At 42.6% G+C, this 15,043-nt stretch overlaps 1 protein-coding gene across 19 annotated transcripts in view; it reads left to right on the forward strand.

The window, feature by feature from the left end:
- Positions 1–14,118: 14,118 nt before the first annotated feature.
- The window catches only part of EPB41L2 (erythrocyte membrane protein band 4.1 like 2), a 214,412-nt gene continuing 213,487 nt past the window's right edge, over positions 14,119–15,043 (forward strand). For 14 of the 19 annotated variants that reach the window (XR_005022103.1, XM_036870867.1, XM_036870876.1 and 11 more), the window contains exon 1: positions 14,141–14,268. The gene's annotated coding sequence lies outside the window, so the exon portion shown is untranslated. Of the gene's footprint in view, positions 14,269–14,485; positions 14,931–15,043 lie in introns of those variants that run through there. The other 5 variants (XM_036870885.1, XM_036870869.1, XM_036870868.1 and 2 more) reach the window with 5 other exon arrangements.

The following is a 15,043-nucleotide window of genomic DNA, read 5'->3' on the forward strand; positions in this document are numbered from 1 at the left end:
AATTTTGAGGGACAAAAGCATATTTAATTTTGACAATCATGCTACTTTATTTTATTTTATTTATTTATTTTTTATTATTTTTTTTGGCTGCATTGGGTCTTCATTGCTGCACGCAGGCTTTCTCTAGTTGCGGCAAGCAGGGGCTACTCCTCATTGTGGTGGCTTCTCTTGTTGCGGAGCACGGGCTCTAGGCATGTGGGCTTCAGTAGTTGTGGCGCATGGGCTTAGTTGCTCCGCGGCATGTGGAATCTTCCTGGACCAGGGATCAAACCTGTGTCCCCTGCATTGGCAGGCAGATTCTTAACCACTGCGCCACCAGGGAAGTCCCCATGTTTCCTTAAAAAAAATTTTCAGAAATAAAAATAAAAGCTGGTAATTACTTAGCAGTAACAGGTTGGTGTTAAGGATACAACTCAATCCTATTAAACCAAATGTTAAGGGTAGTATCTATGCTATTTTAAAACTGGTTTTAATATATTAAAAAAAATTTTTTGGAGTAGTATAGTTGATTTACAATGTTGTGTTAGTTTCGGGTGTACAGCAAAGTGAATCAGTTATACATACACATATATCCACTTCTTTTTTTCTTAGATTCTTTTCCCATATAGGCCATTACAGAGTATTGAGTAGAGTTTCCTATGCTATATAGCAGGTTCTTATTAGTTATCTATTTAATATATATGGTAGTGTGTATATTTCAGTCCAATCTCCCAATTTATCCCTCCCCCCCATCCCCTGGTTTTAATATTTTTAAGACAATTTGAAATACATTCACGGAGTGAAGAGTTGTTTAATTCTTTCTGCTGTGGAGGCCTACGATAAAAGCAGAGAGACACCGCTACTTAGAGACCATATAGATACACAATTTTTTCTCAGAATATTTTAAAATTAAACTTTTAGGGACTTCCCTGGTGGTCCAGTGGTTAAGACTCCACTCTTCCAGTGCAGGGGGCATGGGTTGAATCCCTGGTCGGGGAACTAAGATCCTGAATGCCGCATGGTGCAGCCAAAAAAAAAAATTAAACTTTTTAAATTGAAGTGTAACATTCATACAGAAAAGTGCACCAATCATAAGTTTATCGCTCAATGAATTTTTGCAAGGTTAACACACCTGTGTAACCACTATCTGGATCAGGAAATAAATCTTTGCTAGTAACCCAGAAGCCCTTCTCTGTCGTTACTCCACCAGCAAGATTAAATCATCCTTAATTTCTATCACCATAGACTTATTGCTTGTTTTTGAACATTACATAAATAGAACTGCACTGTATAAATTCTTTTGTGTCTGGCTTTTTTCATTCAGCATTATATTTTTGAGGTACATCCATGTTTGCTTGTATTTGCTATAAAATTCATTTGTTTTAATTGTTGTATAATAACTGATTATATGAATATACCATAATTGTATTGTTTGTGGATATTCTGTTATTTGGGCTGTTGCAAAAAAATGCTGCTATGCACAGCTGCATACATATCTTGGTGTATTTATGTCCATATTTCTTTAGAATATATTTCTTGGAGTAAAATTTTGAAGGCATAATATATGCATATGTCCAGTTTTACTATGAACTGCCAAATAGTTTTCCAAAATGGTTTTACCAATTTGTACTCTCACCATCCTTAACATTCGGTATTATCATTCTTTTAATTTTAGCCACTCTGATGGGTTTATAGTGGTATAACACTGTGATTTATTTATTTTTATTTTCAAAAAAAATTTATTTAGTTTATTTATTTATTTTATTTTTGGCTGTGTTGGGTCTTTGTTGCTGTGCACGGCCTTTCTCTAGTTGCAGCGAGCGGGGGCTACTCTTTGTTGGGGTGCGCGGGCTTCTCATTGTGGTGGCTTCACTTGCTGCGGAGCACGGGCTCTAGGCACGCAGGCTTCAGTAGTTTTGGTACGTGGGCTTAGTAGCTGTGGCTTGCGGGCTCTAGAGCGCAGGCTCAGTAGTTGTGGTGCACGGGCTTAGTTGCTCTGCGGCATGTGGGATCTTCCCGGACCAGAGCTCAAACCCGTGTCCCTTACATTGGCAGGCGGATTCTTAACCACTGCGCCAACAGGGAAGCCCAACACTGTGATTTAAATGTGCATTCCCCATGTGACTAATAATGTTGAGCACCTTTTCATATATTTGTTGACCGTTTGAGTACCCTGCTTTTATGAAGTGACCATGTCTTTTGTCCATTTTCACTGAGTTTTCTGGCTTATTTTATTGATTTGTAGGTGTTCTTTTTATTTTAGATAAGGATACTTTGTGAGATATATGAATTCCAACACTCCCACTTTGCACCTTGCCTTTCACTCTCATCATGATGTCTTCTGATGAGCAAACGTTCTTAATTTCTTTTTTTTTTGGCCGTGCAGCGCGCAGGTGGGATCTCAGTTCCTCAACCAGGGATCGAACCTGTGCCCCCTGCAGGGGGAGCATGGAGTCTTAACCACTGGACCACCAGGGAAGTCCCCCAAAATTCTTAATATTAGTGAAGTGTAGTTGATCAATCTGCTTCTTTATGGTTAGTGTTGTGTGTGTGCATGTGCACGTGGGTGTGTGTGCTAATTGTGAGACATTGTTGCCTATTCCAATATGATGAAGACATTATTTTATATTATCTTCTAGATAGAAGCTTTATCGTTTTTACCATTTACACATGTCTACATTCCTGCTACAACTAACTGGCTTTTATGTATGGAGGGAAGTTTGGGTCAAGATTCATTTCTTTTCCTATGTGGTTATTTGATGGACTCGATATCATTTATTTTATTTTATTTATTTATTTATTTATTTTTGGCTGCGTTGGGTCTTTGTTGCTGCGTGCGGGCTTTCTCTAGTTGTGGCGAGCGGGGGCTACTCTTCGATGCGGTGCCTGGGCTTCTCATTGCAGTGGCTTCTCTTTGTTGCGGAGCATGGGCTCTAGGCACACGAGCATCAGTAGTTGTGGCTCGTGGGCTCTAGAGCGCAGGCTCTGTAGTTGTGGCACACGGGCTTAGTTGCTCTGCAGCATGTGGCATCTTCCCGGGCCAGGGCTCGAGCTCTTGTCCCCTGCATTGGCAGGTGGATTCTTAACCACTGTGCCACCAGGGAAGTCCTCGATATCATTTATTGACAGAACCATCCTTTCTCTACTTCCCTGCAGTGGCGCCTTTCTCATGAATAAGTGGCCATATATGTGTGGGACTGTTTTGGGACATTTTATTGTGTTCCAGTGGTCTATTTGTCTATCCTTCTAGGATTATCACACATCCTATAGCTTTACAATAAATCTTGATATCAAATATTGTTTAAAAAAACCCTAGATTTTGAATTAAAAGAATATTTTTAAATGAATAAAAGCAAAAATGTGACAGCAAAATGTGCAGAATATTTCAAGAGAATTTTATAGTCATATTAGAAAAGAAGTACCAAAAATCAATTATCTTAGTAAGTTTTTCAAGATTTCAGAAAAATAACAGCAAACGAAAGAAATAATGAAGATAATCTCAAGTACTAATTAGATAGAAAACACTTGAATAATGGGAAAAATCAATAAAATCAAAAGTTTTTCCTTAAAATAACTAGTGAAACTGATAAGCCTCTAGGAAGATGAATCAAGGGAAAAAAAGAGAGAAAGCACAGTGACCTAGATCAGGAATGAAGTAAAGGACATCACTACATTTTGACATGAAAAGGGTAAAAAAGCGTTATGAACAATTAATCAATAAATTTGAAAATTCAGGTGAAATTTTAAAATTCCTTGAAAAATGTTACTTACCAAAACTTATTTAATACAAATATGAACCCATAATTAATCCTTTCCACAAAGAAAACTCTAAGCCCATATGGCTTTATCAGCGAATTATTTATACACTTAAGGAAAAAATAACTCCAATCTTTTTTTTTTTAGTATTTATTTATTTGGCTGCGCGGGGTCTTAGTTGCGGCATGTGGGCTCTTAGTTGCAGCATGTGGGATCTAGTTCTGTGACCAGGGATCGAACCTGGGCCTCCTGCATTGGGAGCACGGAGTCTTAGCCACCGGAACACCAGGGAAGTCCCAAGAACTCCAATCTTACACAACCTCTTTCAGAAAGTAAAAAATGAGTGTAAACTTTCCAGTTAGTTTGTTTTATAAGGTCAACATAATCTTGATATCAAAACCTGAAAAGGATATTATTTAAAAGGAAATATTACAGTCCAATCTCTGTCATGAATGAAAATTTAAAAATCCTAGCTACAATACTAGCCAATTGAATATGGCAGTATATACAAAGGATACTACTTCACAATTAAGTTTTATTATAGGAATGCAAAGTTGGCTTAACAGGGACTTCCCTGGTGGCACAGTGGTTAAGAATCCTCCTGCCAATGCAGGGGACATGGGTTTGATCCCTGGTCAGGGAAGATCCCACATGCCGCGAAGCAACTAAGCCTGTGCGCCACAACTACTGAGCCTGCACTCTAGAGCCCGCAAGCCACAACTACTGAGCCCATGTGCCACAACTACTGAAGCCCGCGCGCCTAGAGCCCGTGCTCCACAAGAGAAGCCACCGCAATGAGAAGCCTACGCACTGCAACAAAGAGTAGCCCCTGCTCGCCGCAACTAGAGAAAGCCCACGCGCAGCAACAAAGACCCAGTGCAGCCAGAAAGAAAGAAAGAAAGAGAAAGATTGGTTTAACATTTGAAAATCAATTATTGTAATTCACATCATAATCAGATAAAGGAAAGAACTTATTTATGATCATATTAACAGATTCAGAAAAAAATCATTTGATTAGATTCAATACCTGTTCATGATTTTAAAAAAGAAGAAAATGTAAAGTCTTGACAATTTAAGATTAGAAAGTATTTTTAATTTGATAAAGGATATTTACCAAAAAAGCTCATACATGTACTCATAGACATATGTACAAGAATATTAGTTTTATTGTAGGTATTACTTATAGAAGCAAAAAATTTTAAGTACATACATGTCCATTGGTAAGGGACAAGTTACATACATCATAACCTAAAAATCTAGCTGCTACAATGACACAGGTTAATAGGTTTCTTTCACTCTGTCTTATTTGCGTGCATATTTTAGATGACTCTTTCCCTTGGGGAAGTTTTATTTTTTTCACTGTAGGTTTTGTCTCCTGCCCTTGCCCCCCAGGGTTAACTTCTGGACAACCTTGTTAGTTTTCTTTGTGGCATAAGGTTTAGAGACTACTCTTATCTTTGAAAGTCTATCCTTGTCTGTTAGCCTTTTCCAAGACATACCAAAAACACTTTTTTTTAATATTAAAGCTATAACTGAAATCAACTGGGCAAGCTGTTTTCTGAGGTCAGAGTTTCTGGAGATCTGAACAGGTATCAGTGAGGAAGCAAGGGAAGCTGCTTGACCAGGTTGATAAGATTTATCAAGGCTTGTGGTTAATTTAGCTGATAGGTGTCCCACTCAGACTATTCTCACATCTTAAATTTTAGTTCTCTGAAAAACCTCCATGTGTCTGGAATTCTCCCCATGTGTTGCTACTCCAGTCAGTGGAATGCCCAGTTTAACTTGGCAAGACAGCTTTGATTGACATCACTGAGCTCAAATGAATAGTCAGATCTTACTTATCTCAAAGTCTCATGTCCATCCACCTTTGGAGGATTTTACTTAGTCATAGTTTTTTAGTTCATCTCAATTTTTCTTACAGGAGCAGACATTTTAGAATATTAAATACTTGACATGTGTAACCCATTAGGGTGAATATATTCTCTTACAAAGGGTACATGAGGCTCTCATATGAAAAGTGCATTGTTTTTTATATGTAATAATTTAATTAAGCCACTACTTATTTAGGTGTCATTGATCAATGGGTTAAAAAGTTATAAGCCAAGTGCTACTCTTTTTTGGAAGGTGGTTTGCCTGTCTACTTAGCACATGGTATATCACAATGAAAATATTTGCTCAGTTTACTGAGTTTAAATTTAAATGAACTGAATTATCATGCTTTGAGGGTTTTGCTTAGCTAAGACTTTCTGGGAAAGTTATATTTAAAATAATAAATGGATAAAACACTTAAAAATCTAACACACTTATGAAAACCTGCAGTGAATCCTAACCCAAGCTCCTCTTTAAAGCCTTAATGCCTTTGCTCATGTGTTTTCTCTTAAAAGCTACCCATCCACTCTAATTTCCATGATACCCTTAATCAGAATTCATCATTCTTTTTAGCAAATAAAGGAAGAGAGATAAACAGTGTGAAGGGTCATGTGGGAGAATTTTTAATAGGAACTATGCCTGGAGACAGTTTACATCAACTCTACCCACCTTCCATTGGCCAGAACCCACTCACATGGCCACACTTAACTGCAAAGGAGGCTCGGAGATGTGGACAGTTTTGTGCCCCAGAGGAAAAGAAAATATGCCTTGTCACATAGCCTTGTCTCTGCCATCATCTATTCTTCTGTCAGCAAATACCTGTTTTATCCTTCTTTCCACACAAAGAACATACACCTTCCCTCTACAAGGGAAACAACGCAGAGTCTCATCCTGTCATGGAACCCAGCGCAATGTACAGGATCTCTGGGAAATGTACAGTCTTCTCTATCAGTATCAAATGTGGCTCCTTGTAATCTAGCAAACTATTAACTAAAAAGCCATGGTATCTGTAGCCCTTACACCCAATACTGTAGCAGCAGAGCAAAGACAATTTGTAATCTCTTGTTCCTTGAATATTTGGTAGGTCTTATCTATAAACCACTTCACTCTAGTGCTTCCTTTTTGTGAGTTTTATTTATTATTATTTTATTATAACATTTTTTTCTTTTTTGGAGTTTTAAAACTTCTGATTCAATTTCAGTGATGCCCATGGAAATTTCCTTTTCTTTTTCTTTTTGAGCTGGGTTTAGCAATTCACAATTTTTCTAAGAATTTTTCCATTTCCCCTAAACTTTTAAATTTGTCTTAAAGTTAATAGTATTTTTCTGTTATCTTTTAAATTCCTTTATCTGCTTTCCTTTTCTTACTGTTATAATTGTTCACTTGTGTCATCTCACTTTTTTTCTAGATTGGTCTTGCCAGAGGTGACTTATTTTATAAATATTTTCATAGAACCAAATTTTGACTGCAATGATTCTTTCTTCTGAATATTTCTTAGATCATTAATTTCCAATTTTATATTTATTACTTTCATATGGAATATTTTCTTTTTAAAAAAAATTAATTCTGTAAGTTGGATGTTTATTAATTTTCAGCCTTCCTCTTTTTCAGTACATATATTTAAGGCCATGAATTCTTTCTGAGCACCATTTTAGCTGAATTCCATGATTGTTCTCATGATTTTGTAATTGTTTTAAGCATTCATAATTTCTATTACGTTTACTCCTTTCCCCATGAGTCATTAAGAAGTACCTTCCTCCAAATATATGGAGCTTTAAAAGTTAATTACTATTCTTTTCTTACCTAATTGCTGTGAATTATGACATATGGTATATGATATCAGTTGCATGAAACTTGAGACTTGAGTTTGAATTCGAAATCTGAGATTTATTTTATGGCCTGATATGTAATTTTCATAAGTGGTCTTTGCATGCTTGAGAAGAATGCATATTCTGCAGTTGTTGAAATTTCTGCAAATTTCTACATATGTTCATTATATCAAGATTGTTCATTGTATTTTCAAAACCATATAATCTTACTGAGTTCTGTCTGCTTGGTCTGTCAAATATTGATAGAGGTGTCATACTCTCCCTTTATGATAGTAGTTCATTAACTTTTACCAGGAATTCCATTTATATTTGCTTTATGTATTTTGAAGCTATGTTATAAGATGCATGTTACAAACTATGTTAGAAGCTATGTTACAAGTTTAACATTTTTATACCTTCCTGGTGAATTGAATTATTTTTCCATAATATTGATCCATCTTATCTCTAGTAGTGCTTTTCACCTTAAAATCTATTTTATCTATTATTAATAGAGCAACATTAGCTTTCTTTTAGTTAGTATTTGCCTGGTTTACCTCTTTCAATCCTACTATAATCTTTCTCTGTCCTTAGATTTTAGGTGTTCAGATTATAGTCGGATTTTTGAAATGGTAGTCAGTTTCAGATTGAATTTAATTGGTGTAAAATGGAACTCAATGGTGTTTGTATATTGATATCAAAAAATTGTTTTACCCTTGTAGTTCATGTATACTCTAAAGTGGCAGAAACTAAGTATAGTCTGTGTCAAGTAGTGAGGACACTTTGAGGGCAGAGATAGGAACCAATATTCCCTTTACTGGGTAGTTACCGGTTTGAAACTGTACTCTCCAGGAGGATATTCCTCTGGAAGGTGGGGTCATAGGACACATAACATATACATAACCTTAAAATCCCGATCCTTCTAAGTGTTTTCCAATAAGTAGAACACAGATGTGTACCTTGGGGGAAACCACACAAAACCAAACTGAAGATTTTCTAATACCAACCTTCTACCTCACATCTGTTTTGCATAAACTAAGGACCACCCCTTAAGATGGTCAGTTATCCAAATGGAGGAATTTGGTTAGAAACTGCAACATTCCAGTTCCAATCCCACTGTCTTTACTATTTCCAGTGGCTATTTTATAAACTAGCCAGTGAGGTCTGGGCTATGTGACTATCGCCAGCAAAACCCTTCTAATCCAGGGGATTCCTCTTCTAATTTTTCTTCTGGTGCTTTTATTCAACAGTCTCTTCTGCTGCTGCTGTTGTAGCTGTTGATGGGTTTTACCAGTACTTGCTGAGGCCACTTAGAAATTATGCTGCACACGTGGTGCCCCTCACTGCGTGCCCAAAGAATTTAGCTTTCGCTGCCATGTACGTCAGAAGCGTGCTGCGGTATTGGGGGGCAGTTTTGCCTGTCCAGTGAAGTCCAGTGATGCTGCTTCAAGGTCGTTTTGCCGCCCCAATCCCCACATCTAATTAAGTGTGCCCTGGAAGTGCAGTGTTTCCTTTCACCTGACCAAGCCCTCCCTCCATTCACTGTTTGGGAAAGAGCTTAGTGACTGCGGGTCTGCTGACCCCAGTCCTGTGAGGGGAGGTCACGTGGCAATCCATTTTCGTCAAAGCTTGGTGTTCTGTCTCAGTCATTTCCCATCCTAGGACATCGGCCTGCTCCCGGCAAAATGAGGATCCAGGCCCCTAAGCCTCTTTCCACGGTCTCCTCTTTCCCTTAGACTCTAGGTTTATGTCTGTGAATGGGCCTGGAGCCTTCTCTTTGGACCTCTCTAAGCCTTTCTGTCCTGAAGATCAGGCACACACGGAAGGCTCTATAACCTTTCTTTATTTATCACTGAGAATCAAAGTAAAATATAAACTTTCATAAACTTGCTCTGTGTTACTGTCCGAATGTAACTGGTATAAAATGAGACTCAATGATGTTTGTATATTGACATCAAAAAACATTGTTTTGGGCTTCCCTGGTGGCTCAGTGGTTAAGAATCCGCCTGCCGATGCGGGGGACACGGGTTCGAGCCCTGGTCTGGGAGGATCCCACATGCCGCGGAGCAGCTAAGCCCGTGAGCCACAACTACTGAGCTTGCGCGTCTGGAGCCTGTGCTCCGCAACGAGAGGCTGCTGTGGTGAGAGGCCCGCGCACTGCGGTGAAGAGTGGCCCCCGCTTGCCGCAACTGGAGAGGGCCCTCGCACAGAAACGAAGACCCAACACAGCCAAAAAAATAAACAAATAAATAAATAAAGTGAAATTCTTAAAAACAAAACAAAACAAAACAAAACAAAAAAAACATTGTTTTGGGCTTCCCTGGTGGCTCAGTGGTTAAGAATCCGCCTGCCGATGCAGGGGACACGGGTTCGAGCCCTGGTCCGGGAAGATTCCACATGCCGTGGAGCAACTAAGCCCGTGCGCCACAACTACTGAGCCCATGAGCTGCAACTACTGAAGCCCGTGTGCCTAGAGCCCGTGCTCTGCAACAAGAGAAGCCACTGCAATGAGGAGCCCGCACACGGCAACAAAGAGTAGCCCCCGCTCACCGCAACTAGAGAAAGCCCGCACCCAGCAACGAAGACGCGACGCAGCCAAAAATAAATAAATAAATAAATAAATAAAATAAATTATAAAAACAACAACAACAAAACATTGTTTTATTCTTGAAGTTCATATAACCTCTAACTAAAGAGGCAGAGACTAAGTGTAGTCTGTGTCAGGTGGTGAGGACAATTTGAAGGCAGAGATAAGAACCAGAATTCCTGACTCTCTTTACCAGATTTGTTGTCTACCAGACTGTGAACTCCACCACAGCAGGGATGATGTATTATTCTTTTCTGAATGTTCAGAGCATGGCATGAGTCCTGGTACATGATGACACTCAGATTGTTAAACTGAAATAATACATCTTTGTTTCACCCTTTCCAAATGTAACTTTTTGGGGGGATTTTTACTGGGCCTGTTCTATATCTGCTTTCAGTGCTAGGGACCAATCGATCGTGAGATCCCATAGCAAGCAACTGGGAGACTCACAGATGCAGAGAACAGACGTGTGGTTGCCAAGGGGGAGGGCGAGAGGGAGAGGGATGGACTGGGAGTTTGGGGTTGGTAGATGCAAACTATTACATTTAGAATGGATAAACAACAAGGTCCTACTGTACAGCGCAGGGAACTATATCCAATCTCCTGGCATAAACCATAATGGAAAAGAATATTAAAAAAAAGAATGTATATATGTGTATAACTGAGTCACATTCCTGTACAGCAGACATTAGCACAACACTGTAAGTTAACTACACTTCGATTAAAGAGAAAAAAGGAGATTCTGCTCCAGTGTCAGCATGTCCAGGCCTCTTTCTGTGTCACTGAGCCAGAGGAAGCAGGGGTGTGTGGGGCACAGCTCCAACTATGATTGAAGGAGTACCTCAGTTTGGCAGGCTTGAGATGCTCGTGTGCATCATTAGCAATAGCTGGGAGTGGCCTTTCAAAAGGAGATTATCATCACTCAGTGTGACTCAGATGGAAAAGGGGCCTTGTGATACTTTTGAGGAAAAACCAGTGGAAGATTTTACTGTAGATGGAAAGCAGAAGGGTTGCTTGAGGGCAGACTCAAATACTAGACTAGAAAAACCCAGCTTCCGTGGTAAATTGTTTACCAAGATGCCTGCGAACAATTCTTCCTATCACTGGGCACACATTCCACTCCTCCTATCAAGAGGTGAAGTCTGTGATCCCTCTCCTTGAATTGGGGCTGGTTCTCCGACTCGCTTTGACCAACAGAATGGGGCACACGTGATGCTGTAGGACTTGTGGGCCTAGGCCTGAAAGGCCTTGCAGCTTTTGTTTATACCTTCTCAGAGGCCAGATGCCATGTAAAGAAGTCTGGGTTATCCAGCTAAGAGGCCGCATGGAAAGAGAGAGGCCCTGGAAGATGAGCGTCCATGTAGAGGAGAAATCAGGCTCCCCAGGTGACAGGCAGCACATGGGAGTGAGGCCATCTTGGGTCCTTCATTCACGGTTGAGCCTCCCAAGCTGATACCACATGGAGCAGAGACGAGCCATCCTGCTGAGCCCTGCTTGAATGCCCGCCCTACAGAATCAGGAGCAATACAATTGTTGTCATTAAATTTTGGAGTTATGCAGCCACAGGTAACTGAAACTGCTCCAGTGAGTGGCCAGGTGATGGAGTGACTCCTCTTGGTATTTGCATGGTGTCTTTGTTGCTTCTGGCAGTGGAACCGGGATACATGCATTCACAGGGAAGATCGAGATTGCCTCCATCAGACGGCATGCGAGGGCATTGCCAGGTCTTCTTGCCTGTGCATCATGGAAAGGAAGAGCAGGTTCTCAATCTAGAGCCACCCAGATACTTCCACCTGGTTGGCCTTGGCACCCAGAAGTCACAAAGATAAAAGAATGAATCACCGGTATAGTGAGATAAAGATTCCTTAGGAGCATGCCTGTGTGAGTGAGTTGCTAAGTAACGGCACTAAGGAAGTCCTGGGTGAATTTATAGTCCAGATTGCCAGGCTGGCTTCGCTTGCAGATGGTGCCCAGGATTAAGGCTGTGATGCTAACCTTGGATGTGGTGAATCTCAGGCCTGGTATCTATTCCTGTCTTGTTCTCAGTGTCAGTCTTGCCTGTTTGTCCAGTCTGTCTAATGGGAAGACCCAGACTTGCTCTTATCAGTTTTTTTTCCTAGGGATTGATGTTCTGGCCTTGTCCAGGCAGACAGTGTTCCAGCCTGCCTACATCTCTGGATATCACCTGTTCAGGACTTTGTCCTGCTGTCTGTCCATTCCCCTCTTCTTGCCCTGCTAAGACTTGCTTGCCTGGACTACCACCTGTTGTTTACTGACATCTGTATGGTACCATGTTCCATCTGTTTTCTTCACTTCCTTATAGGTCCTAGTATTTGATTTTCCTACCTTCAGTTCCTGCTAGGTCTTCACTGAATCTGCTCCATTCCCTTGAAATGTTGGGGCCAAGTAAGGCTGTGTCCAACACAGAGTATAATTCTTCCACATGATAGCCTTTAGATATTTGATAACAACCTTTCCATCACCTTTAATCATCTATCTCTTTAGGCCACGTCTTGCTGGCTCCCACATTATCAAGGTCACCCATCTACGGGTATAATTTAGCTTGTCAATGTTCCTCCTAAAAGGTGGTGTACAGAAGTGATTTGCAGACTTCAACAGAGGATATAATAGGGATATAATTTCCTATGATAAGGACATTATGTTTCATAAATTATGCCTACATTTATGTTATTATATTGCATTAACATTTTAAAGGGGTTTCATCACAGGTAGATCAAAGTTCTGTAGGCCCTAAACCTTATATAACTTTAGGGATTCTTTAAAAAAAATAATAAAATTATGCATATAGTTTCAAGGCCTGTGTAGTTTCGAGGACTAATTTCATTGTAAATCTGCCTTTAAGTTCGTAATAGTATTGTCTTGTAATATTCCCAGGTCTTCTTTACCAGAACGGCTTTCTGGTCAAACTTCCCCTGTATAGTAGCTAACATACCTTATTAAGTTTTACTTGGCTGCTTAGCATTGGGGGCGTTAAGTAAGTTAACTCACGTGTGGGATTGCGAACAATGCCTGGCACATAAAGCACATAGTAAATGTTAGCTTTTATTATTTTTATTATTCCCTGGCAGGACCTTAGCAAGTAACTTATCTTCCGGACTCTTACTTTTCTCTTTGATGTAATGAAGATAACACTTGCCCTGCCTTTTTCATAAAGATCCTGTGAGGATCAAATGATAAAATATGTTAATGTGCTTTGTTCACTGAAAATATCATACGCACGGAAGGTATTGTAACTGAGGTTTGATTTGACATTGTTAATTTTAGAAAAGGCTCTGTTTAGGAAAGAAAAGAAGACTTTGGCCGAGGTGCAGTCTCTAAAGACCTCCGTCGAGGTGCGAGGGGGCATAAGGAGAAGAGGTACATGTGTGCCAGATGCTAGAGGCAATGACTTGGACAGCCCGTTTGACATGCTAAGGTTCAGAAAAGAAGAAATAACTAGAATCTGAAAGAAGACCATCTAATTATACAAAAGAACGGGGAGGTATCGTTTGTGTGCGTATGTGTGTCTTTCCACAGTCGGCCTGAACCTAGGTTTCCAGCCTTCAGCCGCATCCTGCTCTGCAATCCAGGCTCCCAGGCCCCCGCCTGGAGATCCTACCCACACTTTGGGTTCAGCATAAAAGCCCCTCCTCCAGTGGGCTTCCCCAATCCCTCCCGTCCCTCCCACAGGAAGAATAAACGGTTCCCTGCCACTGCTCTCTCTGTGAAAGCACTTCTTCCACTCTAGACTGAGGAGAATCTAGTTTTCCCTATTTCTGTATCAACAGGGCCTAGCCTGGGGTAAAGGTTTAGTCAATGGATTCACTTTGAAGAAATAACTTTTGAAAGTTGATAAAAGGGCATTTAAGATCGGGATTCGCGGGTAACAAAGGCTTGCACACAGGCATCAGCACTCATTATCCAGAGCAGCTCCGAGGGCGAGACGCGTCCTTCCTGCGCACGGTACCCGGCCAGGGCGCGCGGCGAATCCCTCGGGAAGGGTCGCCCGGGCTGGCGCGGAGGCGTGGCCTGGGCACAGGGGGCGTGTCTCAGCCCGCGGGGGTTTCCGCACCCGGTGCGCGTCCGGCGGGGGCGCGGGAGGGGCTTCCGCCGCGAGGGGGCGGGGCTGGCGCGCGGAGTCCTCTGACGGCCTCAGCCAGGGAATTTCAATTTGAAACCTACGGGAGGGAGGAGGCGGGTGCTGCGGCCGGCGGCTGGCGCTGAAGCTGGACGGGTCCCCGCGGCGAGCGAGCTCCTGAGTACGGCGTCCGGGTAAGGAGGTGTGCGGAGCTGTGGAATGGCGGGCCCGGGGCGGGGTATCCCGGGCCGAGCGTCTGGTCCCTGCGTCTCGGATTTTTCCTGAGGCTGCAGCTGGGAAGCTGATCCCGGGCAGGAAGCGGTGGCGGGACGGTTCCACCAGGAGGGGGAGGGCGGCCGGCTTTGGGGTTTTCTGCGAGTCCCTGTCTCCTCTCCTACTCGTTCCCGCCCCGCGGACCGGGTCCTGTTGTTGCTCCAGGCCGGATCCCTGCTTCCCCGCTCCACTGCGGTCCCCCACTTCTCCCTTCTCGGGAGCCGGGGCCGCGTCTCGTCGGCGCCGGGAGAGGTGGGGGCCTGGTGAGAACTGCGCCGGCCCCGCGGGGGTGCGGTGGGCTCAGGGTCACGCGTCCCGGGCCCCGCGGAGCGGCTGCAGGAGGGATCCGGCTCCATCCTGGGCGCGGGCCGCGGCGCGCGAGCCTGTCCCAGTTCGGAGCGGCCGTCCTCCTTCGACTCCTGGCGATGAGCGCGGGGGCTCGGGGTACGCGGCGGCGGCGTCGCCCTTCTGGAGGATAATTTTGGGAGACGAAACGTAGGCGAGGACGTCGCGCGTCCCTCGGCCGGCCGCGCGCGTGGGCGCTGCGTGGAGCCGGGCGAGGGGTGCGTCAGCCCCAAGCACGGTGCGTGTCCGCCGCCGCCGCCGCTCGCTCTGTCCCGCAGGACGGGTGCGACCTGGCCGGTACGGAGAGAAGCGCAAGTTTTGCTCTCTGATCCTTGCAGTCCCGGCACACAG

The sequence above is a fragment of the Balaenoptera musculus genome, chromosome 12 (assembly GCF_009873245.2).
Source record: "Balaenoptera musculus isolate JJ_BM4_2016_0621 chromosome 12, mBalMus1.pri.v3, whole genome shotgun sequence".
Lineage (NCBI taxonomy): Eukaryota > Metazoa > Chordata > Mammalia > Artiodactyla > Balaenopteridae > Balaenoptera > Balaenoptera musculus.